This window comes from Rhinolophus ferrumequinum, chromosome 10 (assembly GCF_004115265.2).
Source record: "Rhinolophus ferrumequinum isolate MPI-CBG mRhiFer1 chromosome 10, mRhiFer1_v1.p, whole genome shotgun sequence".
NCBI lineage: Eukaryota > Metazoa > Chordata > Mammalia > Chiroptera > Rhinolophidae > Rhinolophus > Rhinolophus ferrumequinum.
Window position 1 is genome coordinate 22,985,979 of NC_046293.1, and position 22,727 is coordinate 23,008,705.

The following is a 22,727-nucleotide window of genomic DNA, read 5'->3' on the forward strand; positions in this document are numbered from 1 at the left end:
CAGCTGGAACGCAGGGGCAAGGCGAGGCCAAGGCAAAGTACACTTGGCACTCTCCTGAAGTCTGACACTGAGAACCTCGAGACCCAAGGCCAGGTGCTGGTAGGGCTGACTGAGAGAAGTGCCACTCCTCTGCCTCAGGGCAAGGAGCACGAAGGGCTTCTTCCATGGGCTTATCAGGGTGGCCAAGGGAAAAGGAGGGCTGAGTCAGGGACACTGGAGTCTCTGAGCCCAGCAGTGGCCAGCAGTGATAGGGCCGGGAATTCTGGTGGGAGAACCCTGCTGACCTTAGCACTGGTGGGGGAGTAGGTAGCCCCCAGTAAGGAGGAGCCCTGCTCTGTGACAGAGCTCTGTGCCACCATCAGCACAGCGTCAGAGACCCGGCCCCAGGCAGGCGGCCTTGGACATGATCACAAGTCCATGTTCTAGGAATTACACAGCAGAGAGAAGCCTTGGTCTCACAGAGCAAGTCTGAGTTCTGGCCGTAGTAACCAGGAAACAAATCACAGGACTGGCTCTTACAGGTAGGTGACACCTGCAGACTGGGACTTCTCGGGCAGTGGGGACATAGTGTTCATTCTCCTCAGACCATGGCAAGCTGCGGCCATGCAAAAACTTGAATTGCTTCTGTTTCATTAATATTTTTCCTCTTCCTCCTTGATCCCTAGTTCTCTTCCCCACCCCTGATGTGTTTGGTATCAATCCTTACATAGGAATGTACTTTTCGAAGATACATTTTAAGTACATTGTGTGTGTGTGTTTAATCTATGTAAGTGGCATTGTGCCATGGCCTTTCTGTTTCTTCTTTTTTTTAAACTAAAATTATGTTTTTAAGATCTACCCATGAAACTGTCCCTCTACGTTTTGGTTTTGATAGCCAGTGCCTGGTGTTCCAGGGTGTGCTCACGCCCCTTTTACTTACCCAGGCCCCTGGAGGTGTATACCCATCTGCACCCAACTCTGTTCATGTCCTCTTGTGACCAAGGCTGGAGTGATCACATAAAAGCATACTTAGTTGTACTCACCGTTCCTCGATTTCTCTTCAGACCCTCTGCACCAGACTATCTTCCTGCCAGCGGTCCATGAAGCTCTCTGTTTTCCTCATCCTTTCAACACCCTTGTTAATCTGATGAAAGTGAAGTTTGGGTTTTGTGGTAGTTAAGAGTGTGGATTCAAATCTCTCCATCACTTACTAGTAATATGACCTGGGGTAAGCCACGTCTCTGTGCCTTTGTTTTTGCATCGATAAAATGGGGATAGGAATATAATTATCTCATGGGGTCATTATGAGGATCCAATGAATTAATGAAAAGTGTGGTACACATTTACGTGTTCAATAATTACAAATACTACTAGTACTATTTGCTGCTACTGCTACTAGTACTGCCACTTCTAGTGAGGGTTAGCCTCTCTTCATATACTTATTGGCCATTTGGGCCAATAAGTTTTCCTGTATTGCGGGTTGTTTATTCATATCTTTTTCTCATTGTTCCATTGGGTACCCATGTTTTTCTTGCTGATTTGTGTTTGTTGAATATCCTAGATACTAATCCCATGTTTATTTTTTATTGTTGCAAATATCTTCTCTCACTCTGTTACTGATTTATTATCTTTGATAGTAACGTCTTTTGTTAAACAAAGATTCTGAAAAAGTCAAATCTGTTTTTTTATTTATTTGTTGTTTGTGCTTTTGAAGTGTTATTTAATAAATCTTTTCCCACCCCAAATTGTAAATATATTCTCTATTTCTTTCATGATGTTATAATTTTACTCTTCATATACAGATCATTAATCTTTCAAAAGTTCACATTTACTTTTAGTGAGGTATGTATGCAATTTTATTTTTCTCCAATATAATTCTTTGCTTTGTGATTTTATGGTGATTTATACATATGTATTTAGGAGACAAATATATAATATTAATATAATCAGGGTTTTTTTAGCACTGAATTCTATTGCATTGGTCTCTTTGCCTATCTCTGCACCAAAATCACATTGTTTTTATTACTACATTACTATGGTTTTGTAGTATTTCCATATTTTCTTATTGAATAGGATGATTATCCTGACTTATTTTTATTTTACTGAGTTTAATTACCTATTTATGGATCTATATTTTTTGATACACATTTGGAATGAGTTTATGTTCCTCAAAAAAATTCTTATGAGATTTAAATTGGGATTTATAGATTACTTTGGAGAGAATTGATGTATTTACATTGTTAGGTTGACCATTCATAAATAAGATATATTTCTTCACTTATTTCAATTTTTTATTTACTTTGAGTTTTTAACTTATTTTCATAAAGATCTCACACATCTTTTTTTTAAAGCTAATTCTATTTTTTGTTGCTATTTTGATATGGTGTTAATTTATTTTTAATATTTCTAATATATAAAAATGTGTATAGCAAAGTTTTGCAAGAATAAAGTCATACTATTTTTTATAAATTGATCTTACGTTCGTCAATGTAGATGAGTTCATGTTAGTTCTGATAGATGGGCTGATGGTTCTATTGTTTCTCTACGTGGAGAATTTTACCATCTGCAAATAATATAGTTTTTCTGTTTCCTTTTTATCATTGCTAATGTTTATTTTTCTTGCTTTATTGGCCAGTACTTTTAGTACCATGTTAAAGAGTAGTGGTCATAATGAGTACTCCTTGCATGGAGCCCTAGATTAAACAGAGCGTGTCTAAAATTTTTCTCTTGAGAATAATGTTCACTGTGGGATTTTGGTATATATTCTTAATCAAGTAAAGAGAGTTTTATTCCTGGTTTTGTGAGAATTATTACTATTATTCTAAAAAGGTTTAATGTCTTTTCTGCATCTATCAAGACAATCATATCACATTTTTCCCTAGGCCATTATTTTAGTGAATTACTTTGAAAGAATTTTGTTATTCCTTGCTGAAAATATTCATTTTGAATATAATGTATTATTTTAAAGACACAGTTGGAGTCAGTTAACAAATAGTTTTAGTTGTTTGAATAGTCATATATATGCTCAAAATGAAATAAATATTTTTAATTGTCATTTGTTGACTTTTGAATCAAAGTTATAGTAGCCTCATAAAAAGTTGAGCAGCTTTCTCTCTCTCTCTCTCTCTCTCTCTCTCCCCCCCCCCGGAAAAATTTGCATAAGATAGATTATATATAGCTTGAAAGCTCAATTACACTCGCCCATAAAACTTTTTGGGTTTGCGGATTTGTTGGCACATATATGAATTTGGAAGGAGCATTTAATATTTAAATTTTTAAAAGAAAGCTTGATTTATTCATTTTTTCTGATATTTTTTTCTTCTGCTACCTTTGCTTTTTTGGAATTTTATTCATTATACCTAAATTTTCAAATATTTTTCTAAGATATTGTGTTTCCCCAAAAATAAGACCTAGCCAGACCATCAGCTCTAAGTAATCTTTTGAGCAAAAATTAATATAAGACCTGGTCTTCATTTAATATAATATAAAACCAGATTTTTATAAAATAAAATATAATATCAGGACTTATATTAATTTTTGCTCAAAAAGACACATTACAGCTGATGGTCTGGCTAGGTCTTATTTTGAGGGAAACATGGTAGTACGTTGTACTTCTTTTGTTGTTTCAAATTCTCTGTTCTGTCTACAGTATTTTTTATTCTTTCTATATTTTTAAGTTGTCTTTTCTCCTTTCTTAAAATTTTGATGTCTTGCCAGAGATTTATCAGAAGTATGAACTTTTTCACAAAACCAGACTTTGGTTTTGTTAATTTTTCTACTTTTTTTTAGTTCATCATTTTGTTGATTTCTACCGTTTTTATTTTCTATTTCCTTCTTAGTTCTTTCAGTTTACTCAATCACTCTTTTTCTAACTTCTTGAGTTGAAAGCTTAGCTCATTTGTTTTTGTTCTTTCTTGCTTTGTGATAAATGTATTTAAAGCTGTAAATTTCTCTCGAAGTGATTTAGTTGCGTACCATATATTTTGACATATGGTGTTTTCATTTTGTTCAGTTTTAAGTACTTCATACTTTTCCCTGTGATTTCCTCTTTAACCAGAGGGTTATTCAGTAGTACACTTTTTTAGTTTCCAGGCATATGGGATTTTAAAAAACTGTCCTCTTGTTACCAAGTCCTAATTTTATGGTCAGAGTGTAGTTTGTGCAATATTTGTTTCTTTGGAATTTATTGAGGCTTCCTTTGTCACCCAAGTTTAATACTGACTTTTGTGAATGTTCCAGGTGTTCTTGAAAAGAATATGCATTCTGTATTTATTAGGTGTAAAATATATATGTACTAGTTAAGGCTTATTAGTGCATAGTTATATAATTCAAATTTACCAGATCTTTCATTTTTTTGATCAGTTTGATTAGTTTCATGGAGGAATGTGTTAAAATCACCAACTACAATAAATGATTCATTTATTTATTTCAATAGTTATGTCTCAGTTTTTTAATTTATGTATTTCAAGGCTTCATTATTAGGTGCACGTTTGTTAGTGATCATTCTATTATCTTGGTCCATTGCTCATTTTACTGATGTAGACGGTATCTCTCTTTGTTCCTTTGGATGGAATTTACCTCAAAATCCATTTTGTCTGAAAAAATTGACACCCTGGCTAGGTTTTTGGTATATATTTGTTTGACATATATTTTCTATATCTTCATTTTTATATATTGAGTATATACAAAGGGTATGTCTAAAACAAAAACGAGTGTAAAAATCAATAAAATAGACTCACTACTGAGCTCAAATAGTAGAACATTAGCTTCCTGTATTCTTCTTCTAGATTTCATCATACTTCCTTAACCTCCAATGTAACCTGAATTTTTGTCTATCATTTCTTTACTTTTCTTTGTTTTTCACATATTCATGTATCCCCCACATAGTAAATATTTTTTTCAGAAGCTCTATTACCTAAAGCATTTGCATGTGTGACTCTGATGTCTTTTTTCTGGGGCTAGAGATTAGTAAAGAAAGAGGTAGCAGTTTGCTGTGTGCGATTACTTCAGAGGAATAGGCCTACTCCTATGGATTTGGAGGAGCTAATCCCAGCAGCCAGGCTTGGACTGAGGCTCCAAGGCCCCAGCCCAGGGCTTCCTGTCCATCTCTCCTACCTACACCCACTCTGTGATCTACATTGAAAAACACAAAATGAACAGGTTATCTATCTCTCAGGCCATGACTCTGTGATACTCTGAAGGGTAACCTAGGAAGAAATGGATTAATACAATGTAGGATTGATGTTATTTTCTATCTGTAGAGTCACATGTGAAAGAGGTTTGTCATCCTCATGCTGGCTGTATCCTACCAGTATCTTTAGAGCTGTGATAGAGAAATATCATATTCCTCCTCTACCAGGCACGCAGCAGAAAGAATCAGGGCAGGGAGAGAAGGGGGTTCTTTACAGTAAGCCAATCCTAAGTGGAAATTGTGAGCAAACCTTGTTTATTAACAATTCAGCCGTCACTTCTTTGTCCTTCCCAAAAGAACCCTGACATTTCTGAGGTATCCACCTCCCGAAGGTCTGTTCTTCAGAGAGACTGAGTGTTTTTTTTTTCCATTCTTAATGAAAGATAGAAGAAAGAGTGGCCTCTGTTCTTCTGTTGGACATTGTCACAAATGGATGAGATACCTGGAACTGCTGCAGCCAATTTATGACCATGAGGGGAGTCAGCCTGAAAAGGAAGCCAGCCATTGGAAGAAGACAGAGCCAGGAGAATTGCAGCATGAGGAGCCAGAGCCCCGACATGCGGAGCTGTCTGCTTGTGACTGCTCACTTCAGAGATGGATTTCCTTACCCCTGGAAACTCTTGAGTCAAGGCTTTCTGTAACTTGTAGCCAAAACATCCTAACTCAATCAAAGGTAGGAGAGAGTACTTCCAAATCACAGTCATAGAATGGAAGAAAGGTAAGAGAGTATCCAGTGTCTGTCATACTTTCCACATAAGGAAACCAAGGCTTGGGTCCATGCTAATTCAGAGCAGTAACTGGAATCCACGTCTTCTGGTCCTGAAGCATAGTCATTTTGTCCATGACTGACTGACTAACCAGCATTTGCTACAGTTCTCCAGTAGTGGACAACCATTACTTTTTTCCTGCCCCAAGTCCCTTCTTTATTGGATTTGCTCCTCACCCTACTCCATGTGATTCTGACGGGGCTGTCAATCAAGGGACACTGCTGGAGGGATAAACATGTGACCCATGTTGACCAATAAGATGTCATTCTTACTCTGACCCATTTGTTCTGGAATGAACATGTGACCCAAGTCTGGTCAGTCAGAATCTTTTTCAGGAATTGTTATGTGTACTAAAAGGGGCGGGATCAAAATCTTTTCCTGTCCCCCAGGATTTTAGGAAAGACCTAAAAGTCTCCTTTCATTTAGATCAGATATTAAATGTCACCTCTGATAACTCAAGCTAAAGTTGACCACTAAGCACTCTATCTCATCATACTGCTTTATTTTCTTCATGATACTTACCATGATCTGATTCTTTTTGCTTATTTGTTTATTGGTCTCTTTTTACATCCTCCTACACCGCCCACCATCATCAAGAATTTGGTAACTCCACGAAAACACGGACCTTGTTTGTATTGTTCACTGCTGTTATCTCCAGTCCTTAGAACAGTGCCTGGCACAAAATAGATGCTCAATAAATATTAATTGTGGTAGATGGTAGTATTATCTAAAATATTTGCTAGTCTTCAGTACTGGGCCCTCTCCTACAAGTCCATCTATGAGGCTCCTTCCTGTAGGAGGAGTATATGTCCCACCCCAGATGTGACCATATGCCTATTTTGGCCAGCAGAAGCCATTGTGAGCATTTGACCAATGCAAGCTGAAGTGATACACGCTGCTACTGAGCAGAAGCTTAAAAAACTAATGTATTGCTTCATGGCTGCTTTTTACCTGTTTCACAAGACCAAGAAAGAGGCTGCTCTCTCAATCTGATCCAGTAATGAAGACTGATATAGAGCAGAGCTGTAGCCTTCTTAAACTATGAAGGACCCACATAACATGGGTCAAAAATAAACCTTTGTAGATGTAAGACCCTGAGATTTGGGGAGTAGTTGCTACTGCAACAAAATCTAGGAAAAGCTGATGACACATTGGTTAGTAAGCTAATAAGTTATTTTTTCCTTGAGTTAGTGTGAATTGGGTTTCTGTCATTTGCAATTAAAAAGGTCAGCATTAATATGCTATCTTGTGTTGTTCTCTTTTCATCTGTTTATATTTCATCTTCCTCTCCAGAGTATGAGGAGCGACATCACCTTATTCACCACTTAATCCTCAGGGTCGAGGATATTTGCTCGTTGCATGTCTGTGTTTGGATTACTGGGTCCCTGCCTCTACAGTCAAGCCATTCAAAACAGAGGAAGAGGAGGGAACTTTCTGGCCTTCAGTAGCTCCAAATTAAGGCTATTCTTGCTCAGTTCTGAACATTCTACTCAGCCATCTTTCTTTCTTATCTCCACCGACCCAACCCATCTCGTTAAAATGAAGAAATAGCAAAGGTGGTTGCTCAGGTGGTTTCAGGCCAAGGAATTTTACCAATGTGGCCAGGGAAGTGGGGGTGAAGAGAAATGACCTAGAGCAAAGGTTTTGGGCCCTTCTAAAGCTCGCCTCTTTATATGGGGACATGACAATTTACTAATTTTCAGCTGAGGGTACCATATTTTGTTTTTCTAAGTGGAGTAAAGTTTTTGGATCTAAAAAGAAGCTCAAACCTTCTGTAAATAACAGATGGACAGAAATGAGAAAGCTCAGGGGGGTGATCAGGGCCAGTGTAGTCCTGGGTGGATGAATGATGACAGGGCTCAGAAAATAGGCCCAGGGATAAGGAGTCCATTGACCCAGCTGGTCACCTGTGAGAGGAGATGGCTCCAGATGACTTCACCGAGATGTAGAGAAGACTAGTGCATGATAGGTAGCTACTATCCAGGGCTGCTGACACCAGGCAACCTGGTTTTGTGACAGAAAGAAAGGATCAATGTTTGACCTGGAGGAGAGTGTTCATGAAATTGGTTTATGGTTCACTTTTGAGTCAGGAACACGAATACGTCTATGTGTGTGTGCGGTGCATCCATGCACATGTACACACACAAGATATGATACAACATCCATCTTTCCCTTCTGGATGGGCCAGTGAGAGAGGTTTGAGTGAGATGGTTTAAAGAATTGTGAACCACAGATCACTCTGGCAGTCGGTTGAAACCCATCAATACTTCTCAGAATGACGTTATGAAAATCCATGTAACACAAAGAAACACACAGGATTACAAAAAAAACCAATGATATTAAAACACAATCATCACACAGACAATAGGTTAGTGGTTACCAGAGGATAAGGGGATATCGGGGGGGTGGTAAATGAGGGTAAAGGGGATCAAATATATGGTGATGGAAGGAGAACTGACTCTGGGTGGTGAACACACAACGGGATTTATAGATGATGTAATACAGAATTGTACACCTGAAATCTATGTAATTTTACTAACAATTGTCACCCCAATAAACTTTAATTAAGAAAAACAAAAAAAATCACAGTCAGCAAAATATGATGACAAATGATTGAAAATTTCTTTAGTTATGTATTAAATAACAAGACATTGCAGCAATTATAAAAACTACCATTATTTCAAAATAGTGATGAGTATGAATGATATTCTGTGACATCTGCAACAATAAGAATGTGATATGAGACTATCTGTGAATTCTGTTGGTAACAAGGTGTCATGTGGGGTCTCAGCTCCTGCTCCTGGCAGGTGAACACAGGATATGGTGAGGCCAAAAAAGAACACCCATGGAGCCATAGATAGGGGAGTCATACCACTATAGTCTCGCTGGTGGCTGGGTTGGAGACACAGGAAGCAGGAGCCACACTATCTGCAACCTGCCGTCCACTTCTCTCTGCCAACCAACCAACCCCACTTGCTAGCTGCTGCAATCCGCCGTGCTAACTGCAATCTGCACTTATTAGCTCAGCCACCATCTCCTTGCTAGCCCGCATTTGCTGCTAGCCTAGCCACGGCAGTGTCATTAGTGGCCAATGGCTCACTGGTTACAGCTGACGGCCAACTCGCCACAGCTGATGGCCATCCAATCACAGTTGATGGCCATTTACTATCCGAGTGAGCACCTTTCCACGTGACGCCGAGAGCCCGGAAACTGCACTCCTGGCTCTGTCCCCACACAAGGTCACAAGTACCACTAATAGTAATGTGATTAGGTGCCTATATTCAAAATAGAAGGACATGCTATACTTCAGTTAGAGGTTAATAAAATAAAGTCGTAGTTTTTCCCATCCAAGTTCTTAGATGAATTCTTTTCAAACATACCTTGGGAGTCATGGAATCTTGAGAAAGAGCCCTTCATTTAGAGATAGGCCACTTGAATTGAAAGAAAAAGAGGCAGTATTTTCTTGGGATCCCATCCTGCCCTATCAGTTCAGACCTAAATGTCCCAGTTAGTCAGTGTTTGACTCAAGGAGGCAAGCTGTTACCTGCTCTGTTGTTCTGGCCCGTTGTGCCAGGGAGCCAGGCTGGGCTTGGAATATGCATGATCTGGGTTAGTGCTTGTCACTCCTCCCAGAGTGTCACAGAAGGCCTGGTGGCACAGATGGGCCTGCTCTGTGCCCTCCAACTCAGCAGGCCTGGGAGCCATCCCAGCAGAAGCCATGGCATCAATCCCTGCCCCCACCCCCATCTCTAGTCCCTGTCTAAATCTATGTCCCCACCTACTCTTATATCCTTGAAGTTATATGTCCATGTGGGACCACCACACTCCTTCAGGGATGAGAAGGGAGGGAAAGGGAACCAACTCTATGCACTAAATATGTGCGGAGCATTATGACAAGCATTTTATAGACACTGTCACCACAACCCTGTGACGTAGGTGATAGTACCCCATCTTGCAGATGAGGATACAGACACCCTGAGAAGTTGAGTTGCATCCTTTGAAGCCCAAATTTGCAGAACCTAGATTTCCCAACATAATGCACAGATTCCCAAAACTGAGAGCATGCCATCTCTTTGAAACAGCTCATTCAACCTGTGGGTAGCTCTGACTCTTAAAAAGTGCTTCCTTACTCTGAGCTTTAGCCTAGTAAGAAAGATGCTTAGTACTAATCATTAGTTTTAGTCAATGATAGAATGCTCATTTATTCATTCATTCAATAATTTCGTTGAGCAACTAGTAGGTGCAGAGAAACACAAAGCCCCTTCTCTCTTGAAATTCACATTCCAGTGGACAAGACCAGCAATAAAAAATAAACAAGTAAGTGGAGGGCAGATCAGATCGTTGAGAGAACTCTGGAGAATGATGCCGACCAGGGAGAAACAGGTGATGGGCTGCTCTGAGAAGGTGAGATTTGAACAGAGGTCTGCAGGACTCAGGGAGAACAGTACCCACACAGAGGAAACAAGGATACTTGGCACATAGTAGCGGAGGCCAGTGTGGCAGGAGCAGAGTAAACAGGAAGAAAATGGGAGAAGCATGGTGATGTTCAGCCAAGATGAGCCTGTGTGGAGAACCGATTGTCAGGCGGGGTCTCTGGTCCCGCTCCCCACATAAGAACGCAGGACACGGTGAGGCCAAAACGGAACACCCACGGAGCCATAGAGAGGGGAGTCATACCACTGTATTCTCACCGGCGGCTGGCTTGGAGACACAGGGAGCAGGAGCCACACAATCTGCATCCTGCCATCCGCTTCTCTGCCAACCAACCTCACTTGCTAGCTGCAATCTGCACTTGCTAGCTCAGCCACCATCTCCTTGCTAGCCCCCATTTTCTGCTAACGTAGCCATGGCAGTTATATTAGTGGCCAATGGCTCACTGGTTACAGCTGACGGCCATCCAATCACAGTTGATGGCCATTTAGTACCTGAGCCAGCACCTTTCCACGTGAGGCTGAGAGCCTAGAAACTGCACTCCTGGCTCTGTCCTCACACCGATCATGGAAATATTGACAACATATTTACCTGGTTGATAAATAGCCACTCTTCCGAGCTCTCAAGTGCCACCCACCACTACCCTGACCACAGCAGCCACCCTTTTGGAAATCCTGATATCCAACAACTATATATAAGGGTAGTGCTTGGCAGAGCAGAACTCCTTCACGACTTTCTTCCAGCCACCTAGTGGGCTCCAATTTAGATTGGTCTGTACCCACGCTGTACCTTTTTGTGCCATTTAACATTTTGAATATGCACCTTGTGTAGCAGACAAAGTCAGAGAGGAAGTGGGGTTCCAGATCAGGTGGTAAGGACTATGTTTTTTTTATTTTGAATGAGAAAGGAAACCCCTTGCTTGTTCTGAGCAGAGGGAAGGCAAGGACAGATTACAGGTTTAAATGGCCGATATGACTGCGAGGTAGAGAATGCTGAAAATTGACTCTAAGGAAGCAAAGACTGAAGCAGGGAGGCCAGTGAACTATTGTCATAATCCTGCAGAGGTGGTACTGGTTTAGGAGGGGTAGAGCTGGTAAGAAATGGTCAGATTCTGGAAATATTTTGAAAGCAGTGCTGACAGTATTTGCTGATGGCACAAATATGGGTCACGAAGTAAAGTGAGGGGCCAGAGATGACGCCAAAGTTTTTGATCTGAGCAAATGGAAAGAAGGAGTTTCCATTAACAGAGGTGAGAAAGACTGTGGGTGGCCTTTCAGTCTTTGCCCGGCATTTGGATGAACGACAGGCTCTTTGGACTGAGTGAGGCGCTGGAGGGTTGAGACAATAAAAGGATTTTTACCTAAGCAACTGAACAGCAGAGTTGCTATATACTGTGATCGACCCTGCAGGAGGGATTGGGTTTGGGAGATATTGGACTTGAGATCAAATTAGATATTCATACAATGTCCAATAGGCAGTTAGAGGTAAAAGTCTGGGTTTGTACTTAGAGCCTTGTGACTGGATGATAAAAGAATGGAGTAAGGGTAGGGAAAGAAACAAAGAGATACAAGGAATGAGTCCCTGGGCAGGTGGAAGAAAACAAACAACAACAAATCCCCAAAACTAGGAAAGGCACAAGAGCAAGAAGAAACAGTGAAGAAGGAGGAAAATCAAGGACAGGGATGCACTATGGACAGATGAAGAAAGCATATCAAGGAGGAGGGCCTGAAACCCACTGTGGCAAAGCTGCTGGTTATACACTAAGTTAACAGCTGAGAGCCAACCATGGATGGAGCAACATGGAGGTCTTTGGTAACCCGGACAAGTAGTGGGGGCAAAAGCCAGATCGTGAGGGTTCAAGAGAAAATAGGAGACAATTCTTCCTGGTGGACACAATTAAAATGTAAAACTTGTTGAAGGAAATTTGTTCCAAAGGGGAGCAAATCAATGGGACAATAATTGGAGAGAGAAGTTCTTTTAATTTGTAAGATGGGAGATATTACAGCTTGTTTGTATGCTGACGGGAGCCATTTAAGAGAGAGGCACCGTGGTGGTGCCGGAAGGGCAGGCTGCCTTCCTCAGAAGAAGAGAGAGTGGAGTGAAGGGGCGTGGCCCAGAGAGGAGCACCTGGGTACCCGGTGATGGAGGGCAGGTGTGCAGGCTCAGGGGCCGCAGGCTGGAGGAGGTGGGGCAGGAGTGGGTAGAGGATGTGCTCTAATGGCTCCAGCTTTCTCAGGGAGAGAGAGTGAGGATGAGGGATGAACTGCTGAAGATTTGAGGGGAGAAAGGAGATATAATGAGATAGTCACTCAGCAAAGTGGCTAGGAGAATCAGTCGGGCAAAGAGCACAGCCACCCTCCACAGGATGGATGGTCCATCTATTCGCATTTCAGGTTCCTTTGGAGATGCCATTCAGTCTGACACAGAAGGAATGGAGGGTATAGCAGAGAGCTTCCCGCGTGACCTCCAAAGCTCCTTGAAGATAAGGGTGGGTGGTGCCGCTACTGCCCCCACAGGGCTCAGACACAATGTGCAGAATAATGCTTGCTACTGCGCTGATGAGGACCCCACACCTAAAATACGTCAGTCATCAGTTGCCACAGGGTCTGCAATCCCACTATTCAAGCTTCTTTTGTATCTTATCATTTTAAAATTATAGCATGACATGCATACAGTAAGGTACATACATCTGAAGCTCATGAAACCACCCCTCCTGTCAAGGGCATAAAACATTTCAAGCACCAAGGAGACTTAACATGCCTTCAGAAGCTTTCCTCCTCCCTTTCAGTCAGAACCCTCCCAAAACAAGCATTACTCTTCTTTGATATAAAAATACATTTTTGCATGTTTTTGAACTTCAAGTAAATGGATCATACGGTAAATATATTTTATGTCTGGCTTGTTTTGCTCAATATTATGCCTGAGAAATTCATTCCTATTGGTGCATGTAGCAGAGTTTGTAGTTTTCTTTGTTGTATAATATTTCATTATGTGAGTTTACCACAATGTATTCCTTCACATACTATTGATGGATATGAAGTTTTTTTCCAATTGAAGGTTATTACAAACAATGCTAGAATGAACATTTTTTTAATCTGTCCTTTTTGCTGAAATATGTACATCATCTGTCAGGTGTATTCTTAGAAGTGGACTCTGGTGGCTCCTAAAGAATATTAGCTTGTAGAGAAACATCACACAATTTTCTAAAATGCTTACAGCAATGCTATACAGCTATGTATGATGGTATACTGGTTAATTATACAGTAATTCCTCCTTTTGAGCCTTCAATGTTTTTCAGTCTTCAGAAGACCCTTCTTAGACTACTTTATCCTTTTTGAGAAGAGAAACGGTTGAAGCCTGGGACAGTTAACATCATTAGCGTGCTTACCTGGGACCTGGGAACAGGATGTTATGAGCATCAGGTGGCAGCTGGAGGATGATGTTAGGAGCCAGGCGAGGACCGGGTGGGGAGGAAGAAGTGAGAAGGCACCGGAAGAAGCTGCCCCTTCTGCCCTGGCTGGCTCTGCATAGAGTCAAGCAGACCCTCTGCGAGGTCAGGAAGGCTTTCCAACGTCACAGGATACTGACCCCCGCCCCACTCATCCCTGCATTCATTCACTCACTGACTTGCATTTTTTCCCTTCTCCTTATGGTCCACTTCTGATTCATTAACGGTGTTACGCTTTTTGGGGGGAGGAAGAAGAAGGCTCAAATAGTTTTTGGAGAGCTGCATGATGTAACTAGTACCTTAAATTATAAAGCACTATTGAATTTATACACAATCAAGGATCTTCTAACAGTGAACGGGCAGAAAATAAAAGATTATAGAACCTCCTTCTGTGATAGGCCAGGATCTCCTATGAGTAGGTCTGTGGGAAAGCAGGAGGATGAATACATGGTCTCTCCAGGTTGTTTTGAATCCTGAGGGAAAGGAGAGTGGATGGGAGCCATAGATGTTTCCCTCTTGAGCATGTGGAAGGAAGCAGGAAAGAGTCAGAATACCCTGAGCAACAAAGTCAGTCATTTCAAGCTAAGCTCCAGCTCTCTACGGAGTTTTCATGGAAGTCCAGTTGTGTATCCCTAGCTCTGGAATGGAGTCCCAGAAAATGTTACTAGGGGATTATCTGACTGATCTCCTTACAGGGAAGGCTTTATGAAAAGGAGCTCAGGAAGTACTAGCTGCTGTAATAAATAAATCCTAACGTTTCGGTAGCCTGACTCAACAGAAGCATATTTCTGACTCATAACAGCCCAGTGTGAATTCCCCTGGTTAGCAAGACTTCAACTCAGGGACTTAGCCTCCTTTGATTTGTGGCTCTGCATCCAACTGGCAGGTGGACAGAATAGTAAAGAAGGCAACTCTCCTTTTTAAAAGTCTTGACTTGGTGGTCACTTACCTTAATCCACTAATGAGAGTTGGTTATCTAGCCATACTTGCCTGCAACGCGGAGCAGGAGGTGTGGTCTACCGCAGCTATCTCTACAAGACCTATAGCTTCCTGTTTGATTTATGCAGACTCACTTCGTTACGCCAAATACCTTCTGCCCCAATTATTTTATGTTTTAGTATCAGGGCCCACACGATGTCTCACACATTTCCGAGCAATAGCTTTTTCTCAGAGAATTTTTTTCTAGAGTTTTACAAAGGACCAAGCCTTAATTCATATTTAATTCACTATCTCACTACACCTCCTTCTCTAGTCCTGCAGACATCGCCCCATCTAGCCTGCCTATCTACTGCCTGACAACTATAACCTCCCCCCTTTTTTTTTCATCTGCAGAAAACCTAATCAAACTCCTTGGCTCAGTTCAAAAGAATCCTCAACAGCTAACCCACCCCTGTCCAAAAAAAAAAAAAAAAAAAATTTGGCCCTTGGAGTTGCTTCCTGAGAATGTTCTCTTTTCAGGTGCATCTGTCTAACTTTCATGCCTCTGTACTCCTCTTCACATTTTGTGTCAAACCAGGCAAAGAGAAAATGCCCAGTGCAGACTTGTCAACTAATGGTTTGGCAAGACGAGATTCTAACACTCACAGAAAAATATCTGCTAGACCAACTATCTTCTCCCCCCACCCCACTTGAGCATGTAACTCATCAAAGTTGAACTTTTCTGACACATTCAGGCAGCACAGATTAGAAAGCGGTTTCATCTCCACCCCACTCCCCTTATCTCTCCCTTGTCATCACATGTGAAACTCACAAAAGAACATCTGAGCAGAGAGAATATTTGGAAGAAAGGATTAGATCATCCCCATGGCGTGAGCTCAAGTGTGTGTGTGTGTGTGTGTGTGTGTGTGTGTGTGTGTGTGTGTGTGTGTGAAAAAGGGGAGAGGCTTGATGAAAGAGCACTCATTCTACATTCACTCTGCTAAGTGTCAGAAGAAGTCAGCTGGCCCATGATCTGTAGTCTCTTAGGTTGGGAAGAGGGTAAAGAGTACACCAAACCTGAAGCCCCCTCTCCCCTCTCCAGAGCCCTTTGCTGGGTGCCTCAGCCACCTGGCTGAGCGCATGAGCCAGTGTACTGTAGAGAGAAAGAACCAGATGTGTGGTCTGGGAGGTGAGCTCCCCACTGACTGTAACAAGGGAAGTCTCTGCACCTCATCTGTCTGCTACCATCAGATCCAGAGAGGCATGGAGGGCCAGCTTCCATGCTCCAGTGACCAGGCTTGCCAACAAGGGGCTTTATACTGAGTATATTCCAAACAAATACCTGGAAATATTGTAATCAAATCTCCCAAAAACTTCAGCATCCTCGATCCACATGTTGTGAATGTCGAAGAGACCTGAAAAGTTACTCTAGAATTACCTTTCCATTTTCTACATGAGACATGTTTCGTTTCTGAGCCCTCAGTTCATGTGCTGAGGTTCCAGAGAGCCATTCTGCATCTCTGTCTTAGGAGCTCTGGGCTATCAGGAAAGACCTCCAGGAACCAGTGATGATCCTCGGACTACCTGGGAGAAATGACAAAGCTAGGGGACCACATACCAGCTTCCTGTGGGCCAGGATGAACCCCTCTGTGACCAGACCTGGCGAACACAGTAAATCATGTCCATGACTCTGACTAGTGGCCCAGGAATAGGCTTGTCACCCCATCAGAGTGTTTCCTTGCTCTTTTAGTTGTAGATGCTGGGATACTTCCTTCTGTAGTCACAAAATTGGGATAATGTAAACATAGAGCTATCCTTAGCCATGCCCTCCTGACCTCACCCCATCAAAATGAAGAGAAGAGAGGAAAAAGAGAAGGAGAGAGAGGGGGAGAAAGACCTGTTTGAGTGTCCGTGGTTCTTGATGTCGACTTTATGCCTGAACTTCCCAGTTACACAAATAAGGTTTCTGCCACTTGCAACTTTGAGTATACTTGTATAAGATTTTATACTTAGTGTAGCTCTGATAAACTTGATGTTCTGGTCTTAGTTAGACAATTAAGGGATGGGTCTCTTTCTATGCAGTGACAGCTGCAGCTCAAGGGAAACTTGACCAGTGAAGGTGAGAGGTGACCTGCCAAGGAGTAGAATGACGGTCGGAGCAGCTAAGGAGCGTGTGGCAGCTGAGACAGAGGGATGGTACAAGGCAGGATTCCTGCGGGGATTAACAGAGATTCTTCAGAAAGAGAACCCGGTAAGATGGAGTTGGAGCCTGAACTAGGCATTAAAGTTGCATGTGACCTGTAGGTTGCAGAAGTCTGGAGTCAAACTTACTCCTTCTCTTCCTCTCTTCCTCTTTCCTTTGCTCCCTTCCTCCCTTTTCCCCTTCTATTCTCCCTATCTGTTTTACAGAAGTAGGCTCCTTCCTTGGGTTAGGGTGAGGAGGGCTATGGCCGAAGACCTGGTGACTGCATAGAAATCATTCTCCTGGTGTCTATACACATTTACTGAGTCCACGTCACTTTAACACATTTCTTTCCTTGCTGGGTCGTAGAAATACCCACCATGTTAGTGGTGGTGGTGGTGGTAGCGTGTTGCTAGAAGTTTGCAATATAACCTCACCACATCGGGCCCTTGGAAGTGCTCACGTGACCAGTGGGCCCAGACTTCACTGGAGGCAAGGAGCTGAGCCTCCCTGTCCTCTCCTCCTCCTCAACATTTGGGGTCCCCAGCACTCTTCCTGGCAGGACTATGGCATCTGACTGGGTTGGAGGGTGGAGACAGCTCCAAACCTGATGTCTAGGCTCCATGGACTGCTGCTGATAGAAGGAGCAGGAGGGCTGCTGTAAGGAACTCGGGAAAGGAAAAGGGCTGCTGAGGAAAGGAATAGGAGGGGTGGTGCTGGAGTATGTGAACGAGCAGAGCGAGGACTGAAGGACCTCAGGAACTGGGTTGTGGAGCCCAGAGGCTGTCGCCTGGTGGATAAGAGCATGAGTTTTAGTGTCAGATACAGATAGGAAGAAAGCCAGGCTTCACTCCTTGTAACCTTTGACAAGACATTACAGCCTCGAGCTCTTCATCTGTAAAATGGAAGCCATAGAATCCACGTCATGGCATTTTTCTTAGGATCAAATGAAATCGTGTACATACGAAAGCACTTGACTTTGTGCCCAGCACACAGTGAGCTCACACACAGGAAACCATCACCACCGGAGGCCTTATGAGCCGCACCTGGTCTCTCCATTATTCTTAGTCTGCCATTCAAGGCCGGTTACGATCTGACCCCTTCTCCTCTGAGCAGTCTCCCCTCCCCTAGTGCTTCTGTGTCATTCACTCTCAGTTTCAAGCTAGACCTTCTCTTTCCTCATTTAAAGGTCCAGAAGAAGCACGTGGAAGGAAGTACTAACTGTCTATGCGAAATCCATTTTCCTCTTTTCCCTCACCAATAGAACGCTGACTTTGCTGGGAGATGAGGCAGTGTGCCCAGCCAAGAAAACTACACTCCCCAGGCTCCGTTTCAGTTGGGGTGGTCATGTGACTAAGTCATACACAGTAATGTGTAAACAGAAGTTAGAGGGTGGGGCTTCCAGAAAGCTCCTAAGGAAAACAAGCTAACTTAACTGGCAGTTTGGTTTTACCTTTCCCTTTTACTCCTTTTTCCCTAGAACAAAATGATGGCTGCAGCAGAGGCTATCTTGCAACTCGGAGGTGGCCTTGAAGAGAGAAGCAGCACAAACCCTCTTGATCCTGCAGGAGGTCGTGTGTTTGCTCTTGATGTCTTCTGCCCAGGCCCCTGCCCACACGGTGAGGAGTACCTCCTTCTAGACCACTTTGCAGATCGTCAGGACCCCAGAATTTCTGCCTAAAGGCCCCCAGCCCATTCCCAGGGCTGTGTGCCTCCTTCCCTGGCTCTGTCCTCCCAAGAGTGGCCCATGTTACCAGCGTGCGCTAGGTCCAGGGATGGTCAGGGAAGGCCTCCCTGAGGAAGCAATAGTTGAGCAGAGACCTGAATAAAGTGACGGAGCAAGCGATATGAGAATCTCAGCCACAGGAACCTCAAACACAAAGGACTTAGCTGAGAAAAGATGGGTTGTGTTTCAGGAAGCTCTGGGGCCTGCCCGCGACCCCACCCCGGCTGGTACTGACTGTAGCATTCACCTCAGAACCTGCTCCTCCCAAGCCTTACCAAAGCCATCCATGCCATTGGGGCAAACTTCCCGCTGGAATTCCACTTCTTAAAAATAACCAACTCTGGGTGGAGAACACACAACGCATTATATAGATGATGTATGATAGAAATGTACACTTGAAACCTATATAATTGTCTATTATTGTCTATAATTGACTAACCAATGTCACCCCAATAAATTTAATAAAAGTTGAAAAAAATAAAATTAAAGGTTAAAAATAAATACAATTTGAATCAAATACATTAGAATTTAAGTTCTACACAGTTAGTCTTTGTCCCCCTCTCAAATGTTCTCCTCACCATGCTTGCCCTTACCAAGGCTACAATGATAACTGGCCTTGTGCCTGGACCTTTGGTTGGTCATGTCAAAAGGCTGGTCTGTATTATCTGTTCCAGTTGCCATTCTCTCTTTCTTGGAACATGGTTTCCTTTCATCTTGGATTAATTTATTCCAGGTCCTGGGCTCATTTGCCCATTCGGTCTTTGGCATACCAGTCTGGGATGAGTTTGACATGGTTCCTGGCCTGGAGGCAGCCGGATGAATGAGGTGACCTCTAGAGGAATCCACAAGCCACAGGAATTATCAGTGTGTTTCTGAGTCATGTCACCACCAACCAGGCCAGAGTTTGGCACATTTCAGCATCTTGGAGTTCTTTCTCGGCAGGAGGGAGAGAGGGGATGGAAATGAATTAAGTGTAGGCAAGGGAAACAGTGTGAGTGCTGTCCTCTCTCTCCTGGGAAAGATTGATTGCACGGAGAAGATAGCAGGTGTTCATTAAAATGGGCTTGTTGGTATTTCAATCCAATACATAGGTGCTGAGAAAAGATAAGTTGCCGTGAGTGGAGATGCATCTTAGTCACTTTGTTGCCCTTGGAAAGGACCTCAATTGGCTCAGAATATATTCACTAAAACATAATAAAGACAGAGGATCTCCAGGGCTCTGGAGATGTGATGAAGGGCCAGCTGTGATTAATATATTTCCTCGGGATCAGATTAGAAATGATAATTACCTCTTCCTTTAGGAAGAGACTGGGATTTGGGGAGGTCGAGCAGGGGAAGAAGGGGGCACATGAGGAACTGGAGACACACAAACCTTTGCTTTTGCTACAGTCTCGTCAGGAAATCTGGACGGTCCAAAATTTTTTGATAAGCTTTCCAGAGAAGCCAACTTGACAGACGCCAAAGGTTTTCCCATCTTGGATCTCACTTATGTTCTGGAATGAGGCAAAGTAGGCAGCTACCTTGCTTGTTTCTTTTGGAATGCACTGGGCAAATTCCTCACGGGTTTGTTTATGTTGGCCACCTACAGTGACTTAAGAGCCTGGAGACAAGAGGGAGTAACTTCCACTCCGAGGTTCTGAGCAAATTCCAATGATTCAAAGCTACTGCAGGGGAGTTTCTGTGGGAGGTAGGAGGGAGAGCAAGTGGGAATTGCTGAGACTCCCAGGATTAGGCCTTCAAGAATTGGTACCTTAATGCAGAGATATTTAAACCTTTGTACTTGATACAGCCTGGACACCTACTGATTACAGGGTCCTGAAGTCCCCTGCTGTGACAAGCATCATTCCTTTTACTTCCAAGGTCATAGGGAGGACCAGGGGACCTCCAGAGAGCAGCTGGGGTTGCCTGGTAGTACACTTGGGGGTAATAGCTATTTATAAACTAGTATAAAATTATTTCAATATTTTAGTACTTAGTATAGCCCTGCTGGTGTGTCAATGAAATAGCTCTGATTCTTTATGACATAGCTAAGGAGACTTGGGCAGTGAGGTATAGAAGGGGGAGGGCGGTGGCTGGTCATTGTGGCTTTCCAAGAAACGACCCACCTCCTAAACACCTCCGTGGGTATCCACCCACATTGCCTTACCTCTCTTCCTCAGTTCCTGTCCTCCTTCTGGCTCATGAACTGTACTAGCTAGGTGTCCTTGAGTGAGTTATACAATATCTCAGAGCACTAGGTTTCCATCCGTAAAATGCGGTTATTGTTACGGGTGTTATGGGTTGTAAGAATTACAAATAATGACTATGAAGTGCCTGGTCCCAATGAGCTGTTGTTACATCTGCACGTGTGCACTCCCTTCACTCTCCCTACGTCCCTTCCAGTCCTAGACCCACACTTTGCATGTAGTTCCCGGAAGTAATTGGAGGGAGTTGGTGGAACTAAGCCTGAGCCTAGAGCGCATGCTCACAGTGGGCCAGGAGCCTCCCCACCTGCCCCGAGAAGCATCTCGGAAGGGCTTGCTCAGGAACAGGCTGACGTAAGCTTGCAGGAAGAGCCCTGGGCAGGAGAATGAGGGGAGGACGCAGATCTCAGCTGATTGGGCTGGTGCAGGCGAGGAGAAGGGTCAGGCCGGCGCTGGGCACCACACGGAACACACACAGGCAGTGTGAAAGGTGAGGCAGCTGGGAGCCACAGCCAGTCTGGAGCCGTGCTGCTGCTCAAACAGTCGGGATCATGTGACTCAAGGGGCCCCGTACGCTATTCAGTGAAGCTACACAACCTCTTCTGTCTTAATCATTTAACAAACTGGTCGTCCTTTTGTTCATTACACTGACACACTTTGCATGCAGTTCCTAATCTCTGTTTCCCTCTCTAGTAGTTTAACTATCTTGTATGTTACAAGAGCAACTTCAAATCTCTTTTGAAAGTAGATGATGGATAAAGAAACAGAAATATCTTCGGTTTTTAAACATCTCTTTACCAATGAGAATACTTTTATCTGACTCCTTGCTTTCCAAACCACATCCAACTGCCCACATGCCCTACTGATAAAGGGCAGATAAAATGCCTGCATAGAGTCTTTCCAAAATAAATTCTCATTGGAATCGGTGCTTTTCAATGTGCATCTGATTCTTTATTTCCGCCCTTACTGGAAATAGATTTGAGACAGCAGACTTTCACCAATAGACAGAAGACACTTTTCAGAAAGCCTGTTCTCGGTTGCCAGCTCTCAAAGTTCTTTTGGCATTTTCTGACTGAGTGATCCTGGAATATAATTGCCTCCATGTGGCAGCCCGAACAGGCAGTAGTATAACCAGAGTCACCATCTTGGATTCTAGATGTGCTGTGATGCTATGAAGTAATCCTCCAAAGACCAGTAGAAAAGCCAGTTTTCTTCTAAGGGGATTTCAGTCTTGATGATGAAGCATTTCAGTCTAAAAGTCTATTCTGCTCCCACAACAAACTCTCTTTTCTTTGGTAGACATTTATAGAGAACCACTCAAGGAAACCACAAAAACCATGAAAAATTAGTTTAAATTAATGCATTTTCTGAAAATCATGGTCTAGAGACTGAAACTTATACTTGGGCATCACTTGATATGTTTTTAATGGAAACGGTGCAATGTTTTTAAAAAACCGCAACGACATACTTACTCAATGTCAAAGCAAGGCATCTGTTTTAGAAGCCAAGACATGTTAACAGAAGTGGGGAGAAAAGACAACAATTCTTTAGTGAATCCTGGGCAGTGATAGCGCATTTGAGGTCCTACCAAATAGTTTACTCATCTGGAAACACACCCCAAATGGAATTTAGCAAACGTGCTGATGTCAAGAATACTAACCAGGCAGTGCCGGGTACTCTGCAGAGATTATTCCAGCACACGAACCCTCCGTTTCCTGGCATCTGTGCCATCCTCTGGGAATGGTCTCTCCTGGATTTTAGGTTTCTCGTTGGCCACAACAATCTCTGCCAATGGATCTCATACTGGATCTACGCTTCTTTTAGCCATTAATGATAATGTTCGTCTTCTTAGAAATGCATGTGTTAATTATGACACCACTCCCTCATATTGATCTTCTGCTC

The 22,727-nt window shown here is 42.9% G+C and overlaps 1 long non-coding RNA gene across 1 annotated transcript; it reads left to right on the forward strand.

Moving 5' to 3' along the window:
- The first annotated feature begins 219 nt into the window (after positions 1 to 219).
- On the forward strand, positions 220 to 19,086 carry LOC117028109 (uncharacterized). The gene is made up of 3 exons (XR_004424073.1): positions 220 to 521; positions 5,554 to 5,843; positions 18,397 to 19,086. It is a non-coding gene; the product is annotated as an uncharacterized LOC117028109 (long non-coding RNA).
- Positions 19,087 to 22,727: the final 3,641 nt, after the last annotated feature.